This window comes from Lycium ferocissimum, unplaced genomic scaffold (assembly GCF_029784015.1).
Source record: "Lycium ferocissimum isolate CSIRO_LF1 unplaced genomic scaffold, AGI_CSIRO_Lferr_CH_V1 ctg4467, whole genome shotgun sequence".
NCBI lineage: Eukaryota > Viridiplantae > Streptophyta > Magnoliopsida > Solanales > Solanaceae > Lycium > Lycium ferocissimum.
Window position 1 is genome coordinate 34,293 of NW_026725676.1, and position 11,339 is coordinate 45,631.

General features: G+C 39.9%; 2 long non-coding RNA genes across 2 annotated transcripts; both read right to left on the reverse strand.

Annotated features, from left to right (window-relative positions):
* Positions 1 to 8,337: 8,337 nt before the first annotated feature.
* On the reverse strand, positions 8,338 to 9,169 carry LOC132044415 (uncharacterized). The gene is made up of 3 exons (XR_009412181.1): positions 8,896 to 9,169; positions 8,666 to 8,818; positions 8,338 to 8,565 (listed from the first exon to the last, which is right to left on the reverse strand). It is a non-coding gene; the product is annotated as an uncharacterized LOC132044415 (long non-coding RNA).
* A 146-nt stretch (positions 9,170 to 9,315) lies between these two features.
* LOC132044412 (uncharacterized) lies at positions 9,316 to 10,522 on the reverse strand. The gene is made up of 3 exons (XR_009412179.1): positions 10,327 to 10,522; positions 9,566 to 10,238; positions 9,316 to 9,460 (listed from the first exon to the last, which is right to left on the reverse strand). It is a non-coding gene; the product is annotated as an uncharacterized LOC132044412 (long non-coding RNA).
* Positions 10,523 to 11,339: the final 817 nt, after the last annotated feature.

Consider the following 11,339-nt stretch of genomic DNA (forward strand, 5'->3'; position numbering starts at 1 on the left):
AATTCCGGACAGATTCAATGATTTATGTAATCAAAACAAAAAGCTATGGTGAAATTGAAGAAAATGGAATAACTTGTATATAGAAATTTCTATGTCACTCCTTTTCCTTTTATCTCCTTCCGAGATTCTCCTCTTGATCAATATTTTCTCCTCAAGCTTTCCACATAATATCTCAAAATTTCGGTTTTATAACTCTATTTTTAGGATTTTGAATTATTTTTTGCCGAATCCCCGCACCCGTATCCGTACCAGGATCCGAACCCTCGTATCTTAAAATTTAGATCGTGACGAATCCGACCTCTAGATCCGTACCCGTATCCGACACCCGCACCCGAGTCTGAGCAACATAGCAAGTGACCACCCTTGGCCATGAGTGGCTCCGCCACTTATAAAGGCCCTGCTTCCTGCACCCTTGACTTTCCTTGGTAATCGTTTCCACAATCGATTGATCTCTAAATTGTTAATATTCAGCCCCATCCACAGTAACAGCTCCTTTATACATTGTCTAGAGAAAGTGCACTCAAACATGAGATGATCTACACTTTCAGGTGCTTCTCCACATAGCAAATATGTACTCCCTTCGTCCTAAAAAAATTGTCCTAGTTTGATTTGGCATAAAGTTTAAAAAATAAAGGAAGACTTTTGAAATGTGTGGCCCAAAACAAATCTTAGATATTTGTGTGGCTATAAATTATCTTATAAAGTTAAATTGTTTCTAAATATAAAAAGGTGTCAATCTTTTTGGGACAGTAAAAAAGAAAAGGAAGACAATCTTTTTGGACGGAGGGAGTAGTATTTTGACATATTCCCATCTGAAACAACCTGTTCATTGTTAGTAATTTCCTATGCATTGTAAGCCAGCATATTATTCTGTGCGTGGGTACATTTGTCTGATTCCATACCCGTACCCTCCAAGGCCAGTTTGCACTCTGCCACATCCTCCATTTATAGCCACTTTGAATTGTATACTTTCCTCCTTGCATTAACCAATCATTTTGCATGTACCCATCTGAAATAGATTCTTCATGTTACATACTTGCCTCCAGGACCAGCATCAATCATGTGGGAGGGTATAAGTCCACCATAAGATTATTATTCTAACAACAGATTCTGGAGAGGGGGTTTGCTTCTTGAAAGCCCTTCCATTCCTTTCTAGCCAACTATGGTAAACAGTACAAGCGAATGTCACTCGAAAATATCAGCAGCTGCTGATATGCCTGACTCATTATCCCAGTCAAGTATTGGTCTGTGAAATCCTTGCCATCTGAGAATACTTGCTCACTCTTGATACAGCACGTTTGAAAAACAGGTGTGCAATACTCTCATTTTCAGTCAAGCATAGAGGACATACTTGGTCATTGATAACTCCCTATTTGAACAACCTATCCTTGGTGTACAATATGCCATGTAAATTGAGACTGAGAATGAAAATCCATTAATGACAGCCAAAATTTGAGCACACCGGCTTTGTCCAAAATACCTTCTGAAAACCACCTTTAAGCTTCAGGTACATTTCTTTCATAGAGAACCTAGTAAGATTATATTCTGAACATCCTGGAATGTATAACCTGTTCTTTCAATATAATTTGATGCTTACAAAATCTTCACTATCACCCAAGATGCCCGTTGAGGTCTAGCTAGCTTCCCATAAAGAGCAATTCCTTGTATAGTAGATATGAACCCATGTGAAGTTGAGAAGATATTCAAGCCAATTCCTACTCAATAGCGAAAAGAAATAAAAAGGAAACTTTTTTCTTTGTTAGTTTTCAAGTGTTATTGGGATTTCGATCGTTTCTAGGAAAGGATTAGACCTAGTAGTATAAATACATGTTAGCTAGGATTTATTAAGTAGGACATAATATACAACCTAAGAGTATTCAATCTTGTAACTTACTTTCTCCCTTGATATTAATAAAAGTACCGGCCGTTCTCCGTGCACTACTAAAAAACTAGCAAAAATCGACGGACAAAAACCGACGTTTTTTCGACAATTTTTTTAAATCTTTTTTTTTTAAAGAAAACCGACGGACTGCGTCGATTATTTTTAGCGAAAAAATGCGCAAAAAATATGATTAATTTTTATATTATTTTCTAAAATAAACCGACATACTCGATTGGTTTTTTATTTTATTTTATTTTTATTATTTTTTTTATTAAAAAACCGACGGAGTTCATCGATTTTTGAGCGAAAACACAGTATAAATTAAATCCATGTAAGTATTTGATGAAAGAATATGAGTGGTCTAATGGTAGAACCTTTTAATGCCACTGCCACGGGACATACCCAGGTTCGATTCCAAGTTGCTACATTTCATTATTTTTTTTTTTACATAACCGACGGAGTCCGTCGGTTTTAACCGACACAGTCCGTCGATTTTCGAAAAGCGATGTAACGTAAACCAATGAACCGTTTGCGTCGATTTTCCGTCGGTTTTGGCCGTCGATTTTTGCATGTTTTTTAGCAGTGGTGGACTAGGATCACATCAATCCGAACCACGTTAATTACTGTATTTTTATCGTTTTCGCGCTAACAATTGGTATCAAAAGCCTACAGGTCGTGAGATCTAGGAGACGAGGAGACTATGGCATCTATGGAGTTTGAGGTAGCGAAATTTGATGGGCGAAGTAATAACTTCAACATCTGGAAGATCAAGATCATGGCGTTGTTATGGAGAGAAGGATCAGTCTATCGTTTGGACGACTCGTATCCCGAAAATATGAAAGAGCCCGAGAAGCATAAGATTTAGATGGATACGTTTAGCGCAATTCAATTATCCTTATCAGACAGCTTGTTATGTGAAGTCAGTACCGAGAAAACAGCTGCGAGTTTGTGGAAGAAACTTGAAGATCTCTACCAGAAGAAATCAGTAACAACTAGAATGTTGTTAAGGCAGCGTTTACACACCTTCAAGATGAAGACAGGTATAACTTTACAGGATCATCTTGATGCTTTTAATAAATTGACTATGGATCTTACTCATGTTGATATTAAAATGGGAGATGAAGAACTAGTGTGCACTCTACTGTTTTCATTATCACCGGCGTACAAAGACGTAGTTAATTCAATGATGTATAGTGAAGTGGTGGTCAGGCTACAGATGGTAAAACATGCATTGAATTGGGATGAATTAAGAAACTATATCAACAATGGTGAGAAAGAGGACCATGGTAAGGGTTTAATGGTTAGAGGTCACTCGAGCCAAAGAGAAAGAGGCAAATTAGTAGCTAGGTCAAAGTCTAGGAAAAGGATGAGTAGGAAGGATGCTGAATGTTGGGGTTGTCATCAAAAGGGTCACTTTGAGAGGGATTACCCGAATAAGAAGATTGATAAAACAACAGCCAGTGCATCTACGGTTCAGGTAGCTCAGACATCTGGAGAAGATTATGTGCTAGATGCTTCAATAGATGACATTCAGACACACAAGTGGATTTTAGATTCAGTTTGTACCTTTCACATGTGCTTCAGAAAAGATTGGTTTACTAGCTACGAGCAGACGAGTGGGATTGTACTTATGGGTAACGATGCAGTATGTGAAATAGCAGGCATTGGTTCAGCCCGTATACGGTGTCATGACGACATCATAAGAACATTATCGAATGTTTGACATGTTCCTGATATGAAAAAGAATCTGATCTCCCTTAGTACTCTTGATAAGCTCGGATATAAGCATGCGGGTGAAGGTGGAATCTGCAAGGTGACCAAGGGTTCTCTGGTTATGTTAAAGGCCAAACTGGAGGGTGGTCTTTATGTACTTATGGGCAGCACCATTCTAGGTACAGCGAATGCTGCAACCTCACAGTTATCAAATGATGACAAGGCTAAGATGTGGCATATGAGATTAGGTCACATGAGCGAGAGGGGGTTGGCAATTTTGAGCAACCGAAGCCTTTTGAAAGGTGAGAAGATTAGTACACTTGATTTTTGTGAGCATTGTGTCCTTGGAAAGCAGAAACAGGTCAGCTTTAGCACGGGCAAACTCAAAACCGAAGGGGTACTTGACTACATTCATTCAGATTTATGAGGTCCATCTCAGCTTTAGCACGGGCAAACTCAGATTTTTGTGACTACGTGTACTTGACTACACGTATTGAGTAGGCATCATAGGCCGACAACAGTTAGTTAACATATATAAAGAAAGAGAATGAAGAATAGACATACTCACAAGCATGTATACACACCACACAATCTAAGAATAACAACTCAAGTACATAAGGATCAATAACCGAATCATAGCCTATGGTGAAGCACCTAAACACAAGACTTGTGAAGTTTCCCATATTTCCTCAGAATAATCATAAACACTAGTACAACCAACAATGTTACTCAGTAATCTCAAGTCTCAACCTAGGAGAAAGTCTCTACTCCTCGAATCCATTAATTCCCGAGTATGTATTAATCAGACACACAACATTCTCAAATCAGTAACCAACCAGGAAGTCAAGTTCACGAGCACCGTATAGTACGATATACATCCCGCACGTAAATCAAATGTGTGAGTGAATGAAATATGGATGCAATGTTATCCAACGCAATGCAATGATACACACATGCTCCAGACGGATGATATCTATGCCTCGACAGTCATGACCCATAGGGGACCCGCGAAGTCCATGTACCTGCTGTGGCACAGAGCTCGATCCAAGTCAGTGTTACGGAACGTGCAACCCGATCCCAGTTAGTGTTGTGGTACATGCAACCCTATCCAAGTAAGTGTATATATATGTGTGTTGCGGTGCGCAATCCGATCCGAGTATATGAGTATGAATGCATGTATGATATCAAAGCCAACAAAAGTATATTAATGACAACCGTGCCACACATGGACACATATCCCAATATCAAGATCAATATCAATTCCTTCCTCTTCACAAGTCAATAACCAACAACTGCGGGATACGGGTTCACAACCATGAATAAGTCACTAAGTATTCATATCAGAGTATCATGAAAGATGAGAATGAGTGCACTGCATAATATCAATGAATGATGACAAGTTATTAGTTGGAGAGTTGGTCTTAGGCCATTGGGGGTTGACTTGGTCAAATAGACCAAGAGAATTCCGAGGCCACGGGTGAGTTAGTATCTTAGGCCATTGGGGGCCTCGGGTGATTATCGGAGGTCTATTTGACCAAGTCAACCCCCAATGGCCGAATACCAACTTTCCAACCAATAACGCAAAACGCTCCCGAGTGTCTTGGAAATCAAACCGAATACCCTGCCAAGTCACAAACGACCATCCGAACTTCTCGGAATCGATGGAGTTCCAAAAAAGGTCCATTTACCCAAAACTCACCTGTGGGTCAAATATTTTTCACTTAAAGGCTCAAATTTTCAAAATTCACACTAAAACTCGCCCCATCATCTCGGAAACCGTACCACCCATCCCCGCGGGTCAAAATCGAACTCATAGGACTCGGGGAAAAGGCAACGGGTGTAAATGGGTCAAAAACACTATAACGACCGAACGGGTCGTTACATGTAAGATGGAAGTTTGCTGCCACTACAGGTAAGTGTCCAATTTCTCAATAGTTATAATTTCAGATAACTGTTGATTCTTTTTTTTTTCTTGTACTATTTCTAAAGATACATTGGAGGTTCACAAAATTCTTACGAAATTCATAGGATGGAAAGTGAGTTGTTGTCTTGAGTCGAGCAGAAACATTTATGTCAAGCCCCAATTTCTACAACTATGGCCGTGTACGCGGAACTGCTCTCATTGGTTTGACAACATATTTTTTGATCTGAAGAAAGTAGACAGGATAAGGTAAATGGAATCCGCTCAACAATCCAGCAATAACGCTCAGTTTCAGTAGTATGACTCCAAATGATGTAAGTGAACTTAAAGCTAAATTGAGTCCCTGCGGCTATGGGTTTACTTGATTCAAAATGATGCAGAAGGTGACATGGATCAGGTGTTTGATAAATGTCCTCAAATAGCCTGGAAGATTTCTCGTTCTAATCCCTTAATGTGATGTAGAAAATGTTGGTTCAATTCTTAGTAATGATCTCGATCCACGTGGGTTTAGACACGTGGGCGAAGACGCCTGACGAGCGAGACAGAGCATTGAATGAGGGAAGAAGGCATGTGGAGAATGTGAACCGTTAGGTCAAGAGCACACAAGTTGAGAAATGACCCCGCTACGAAGATAAGATAAGACCAAACAACGGGACTCTTCCACTTCCCGGACCTATGCCATGAAGGTCCCGAGAAGTGGGGACTATTTGTATTGGGAGAAATACGCTCTCGGGGTTAGGTTGCATGACCAGATGATCGGGGAGGCCGAAGGTGCTATACAGCTGGCCTCCACCCCCACCAACTTAGGTCACATCTGCAGACTTCGATTAGTGAGCCACAGCAGGGAAGCACGTCATGTCATAGTCATGTCACATCACCCAACCGTTAGGGTTGAAAAGTCTTGTTTTGACTTATATAAGATAGCTTAGGGTAGAAGGAAGGGGCAAATTCATTCATCTTCTTGCTCTCACCCTTTGTAACCCCGTTATTATTGTCTCTAAGGAATATACACGGAATCATCACTTTCTTATCATTTTTGCTACTTGAATCTTATTATATTATCTTGATTGTTTGCTAAAACTCTATCACGAACCAAATTACTCCAGGACGGGCTCATAAAAAGAGTTCTTGGGATTGGATACGTCTCACTTGTCTTTAAACCCTATAATAATAAATATCTAACTGATTTTTTTGGTTAAATCCAATTTCACCGGAAAACAGTTTATGTGAGGAAAATATTAAGTTAACACATGCATTTTATAGCAAAGCCTGGCAATTAATTTAATGGTTTGGTCAATTATTCCAATGAAATCAAGTGTGTGGTTGGCTTTTCAAAGAAGGAACTAAAGTTTTTAAAGTCATGATGGCGAATGAACCAAGGATATTTATAATATAGATATATAGTTAAATTTTGACTAGGCCCTCTGATTGTTTTATCTATAAGATAGATATTTGAGTGACAAAACGTGATTTTGATTATTAGGTTAGCACAATCATCTCTCATTTGTTTTTCGTTTTTAAAAAGTCGTTTGCCATTCAAAGAAGAAACAAGCTTATTTTTTAAAAAAGAAAAAAATAAGAAACAAGGTTGTTTTCTATCTGAAATAAGTACATGCAATACTAATGTGTATACTTATGTAAGGATATCAGAGTAATATTTGTTCTGAGTATTTTTGGTTATTCACTTCCAATTGCCTTTTAAATTATTGGGGCTGGGCTTCTGTCTGTCAACTGTACATTGCGACATCCTCAAATTTGGTAAAATTATATATGGGGACCACTGTATTTTCTCTTCTCTAATTTATTTAAAACTACTAGAACTTAAATTTGCGACAACCTTAATTTATCACAGCTTAGAAATGTGGGACAACTGTATTTTTCTTTCTTCACGTTATTAAACTAGAACTTACATAAGTGTAGCGAGAATAAGTGTTTTAATTACGCGGTTTAAGTGTTTCATGTTGTTACCTCTATTTTTTTAAGCAATAGTATTATGTGCCAATTATAAGGTAGGGGTATATTAGTTTAATCCCTAAATATAGGGTCCGGAACTTTTTTAACCCAAAAAAACTTTTTGGAACCAAACTAACCCCTTAAAAAAAAAAGAACCAAAGTAGACTTCACGCACAGAATGTGTTGTGCGTGGCCAAAGTGTACATTTACACTTTGGTTCTTTCACGCGCGAGATTTTGTGCGTGAATCCTGTCCCCCCCCACCTCAGCCTTTATTCTTTGGAAATCAAACTCAAAATTAAGCCTTTTTTCGTACTTTGATCGAAGATTAGTCACGTTTCAAAACACCGAAATATAAATATTTTATATAGAACTTTATATTTTTTTTAGTATACAAGAATATCGGCTCATTACATCAGGTATACATATACATTTGGATCGTCGTTTTAGGGGTTGTAAAGTGCTCCGAAATAAGTTTGAAAACTTGTTATATTTAAGTCTTTTTTCGTACTTTGACCGAAGACTAGTCACGTTTCAAAACGTCAGAATATAAAGATTTTATATAGAACTTAATATTTTTTTTAACGTACAATAATATCGTTTCGTTACATCAAGTATACATATATGTTTGGATCGTCATTTTAGGAGTTGTAAAGTGCTCCGAAGTAAGTTTGGAAACTTAATATCTTTAAGTTTAATTGTCATATTTTATAGAGTTCTAATTAATATAGGACGTCGCACGAGTGATTAGTAATCGATAATAAATACTAAAATAACTAATTATCATTAAAAAAATAATATCCAAAAATATATATAATATTAACACAAAATGTACATTTTATTTACAAATACACAATCTCCTAAGGCCTAAGGATCCTCCTAACCCCACCACCCTCACTATCATCGGGATCCTCTCTCCTCTTCTTAATGACAGGATGATTTATGCCATGATCATCCTTTCTTCCCTTCTTCAGGCCCTGGGTGAAAATATGCTTCCTGTAGGAGACGGCGGCGGTCGAGACCTAAGTAGCCTCATTAGATGCCTCAGGAGATGACTCAATCGAAGGAGACTGGACCACAGGAGCAGAAGAATGAACCTGAAATAACATATAAACAATTTAACGTTTCATAAACTAAACATGAAATAACATATAAACAATTATTTAATAAATTATTTCTTTGTTAAAAAAAACAAACCTGTGTGTCGACGGCCTCCTAAGATGGCTGGTCAGAGGGCTCCTTAGTTGGCTTCTCAACGGTCTCCTGAGTGCTACCCGGAGCTATAGCTGGAGGTGGAGACGGGTCAATCTGAACAAGAGGAGACGGGTCCACAGGCACAGAAGAATGAACCTATAATACATGTAAAAAATTAGTTTAGATTAATAAAATAATTAATTAATACATTATTTTATTGTAAAAAAATAAACTTGTGTGTCGACGGGCTCCTGAGATGGCATGTGAGAGGGCTCCTGAGCGGCCCGCGGAGCCGGAGATGCAGATAGTGTTGTAGGCCTGGCTGTATGACGAAGAAAGTAGTCATCAAAAATAATATCCAAGTCTAAGTCCTCATGTTCGTCTCCCATATGTAGATCACTAACTGGCACCTGTGGAAATTATGACCAAGGATCATAATGTGCGAACATCTCTGGCGTATATCCAGGTCTCTGTGAAGTCGACGGCCTGGAAGAAGAAGTCGACGGGATATCTATGGCGCGGGCACGACGGGCTATATCGTCAGGCTCATCTACTAGACCTTTGCTAGCCTGACCACCTGCGCGGCCCGACCACCTCTATCGCCCTTTGGACCACCCTGCGGTACGGGCTGCGGAGCGAGGCTGCGGGAACATCCTCATCGACACGATGCCACTCCTGTGCTCGTGTCATACCAGTGTCGGTAAGCTGAACTATCTGTGTTGCATATGCCGCTATCTCGGGGTTGGTGGACTCCGTAAGGGGAATGCTCTCATGGTGTATGATCAGAGTTATCCGTAGCTGCATATATTTGCAAATTTTAAGAATTGAATAAATTCGTAAAGTAATACATAATAAAATGATGGATTAAGTTTAAGACTAATAAAACTTACCAGCGCCTCATACGCTCCTGAGAGTGATGCATATCCTCGGCCATCAGGAGGAGGCGTCGAGGGGTTGGCAATCAAGGAGTGAGTGATATGCATGTACCACGTCATGTACTCATGGACCGGAGTGTCATGTCCGACCGCCGCTAAAGTTGTCATCCTCGCGTTCCATGCATCGACTTCCTGGTGTATACGCTCCCGCCATGCCGCATTGTCTATCGAACGCTCGTCCCTGGTATAGTGGGCGTGCTCCCAACGTGTAGCCGCGGGTATGTTCTGTACATGCCCAAACTGTTGTAACACGCGGTCGGCCGCATGATGCTCAACGATGTCCATATGGATCAATAGATACCGTGCCATCCACATGTGCTCACCAGCCCTACAAAACGCCGGCAGCTGACCCAAAATTTGATCATACGGCGTCCATATGAAAGCCTATAAAAAGAATTCAACTAGTTAACAATAAAAGACTAACAAAAATTACAAACTAATGTTAAATAAAAAAAACTTAGCTCAGGTGCCGTCATGCGGTCTAACTGATGCCTAAACGGGAGAATGACATGGTGCGTCTCCACACCTCTGGTACGGCCTCGCTACTATCTCCGCGCGTATGGCATATCCTCAGTAACATAGTCATTGGGAGGGTGAGCAGCTATGGCCTGAAAAGGTCTCAACCTAGTCCACACTCATATCTGTCATAGTCATCAAAAAAATTATTTATCAGTCGTCGTTTCGAAAAAATATATTTAGTGTTTTATTACACACACTTAAATATATTACCTGAAGAAGAGGGCTAAATGCAGCGACCTCAAGCCTCTCGCCCATAGAGGCTCGATCAAATCCTCTGTACATGTAAGCCAGGACAGCGGCGCCCCAACTGTAACATCCCAGCTGGTCTAGATCCTCAATAAAGAGCAGATACCTCATGCTCATATCCGCACCCGACGTGTTCGGGAACATGATGCCCCCGAATATGATGAGAGCACGTCGGTCAACATCAGCCTGAGGCGACGCCTCACCAATCGGATGCTGTAAATGTACGAGGCACAAGTGAGCATGGAGGGAGGACCGCAACAACCGACTCCATCCACGCATATCCCTCTGCTGAGGCACGAAACCAGTGAGCCTAGTCAACTCCTGGCGATACGGCAGCTGCGGAGGCTCCACTCTATACAATGCCTGTCCATCAATATGTAGACCATAAATCACCTCGACATCCTGCAAGGTGATGGTAGCCTCGCCAGTGCGGAGATGAAATGTATGGGTCTCCGGTCGCCAGCGCTCAATCATGGCCGTCACTAGAGCCCTATCGTGCATAAGCCGACCAACCTCGATGCACCGGTAGATACCGCCCCGACGTAGTATATCTATGACACGAGGATATGGGGAAATAACCTCTAGAATATCCCATGCTAACTCCCCGCACGGGTACGGACCACTCTACTAGAGGATATCGATGCATCCCATACATACTGGGACCTATGCTCATGCTGTAGATAAAGTACCCCTCTGTTGTCGAAGGGCCCCGGCTCCATGAAGGTGTCCTATCTATTTTAGGCATTTTAAATTAATTATTAATACATGAAGTAAGGATTAAAGTGGTATATTTTTTACACATTTTAAATTAATCATTATTTTTTTAATTAATCTCTAATACGTAGTCTAAGTTATGTAATCTTTTATCGAGAAATTATACAAAGGATTGAATCCTAAACTAAGGATTTTCAATTTCTAATTAGCAAATAAATAAATTAACAATTAAAGATCTAAAGATTAATAATTAAGAAATCAAA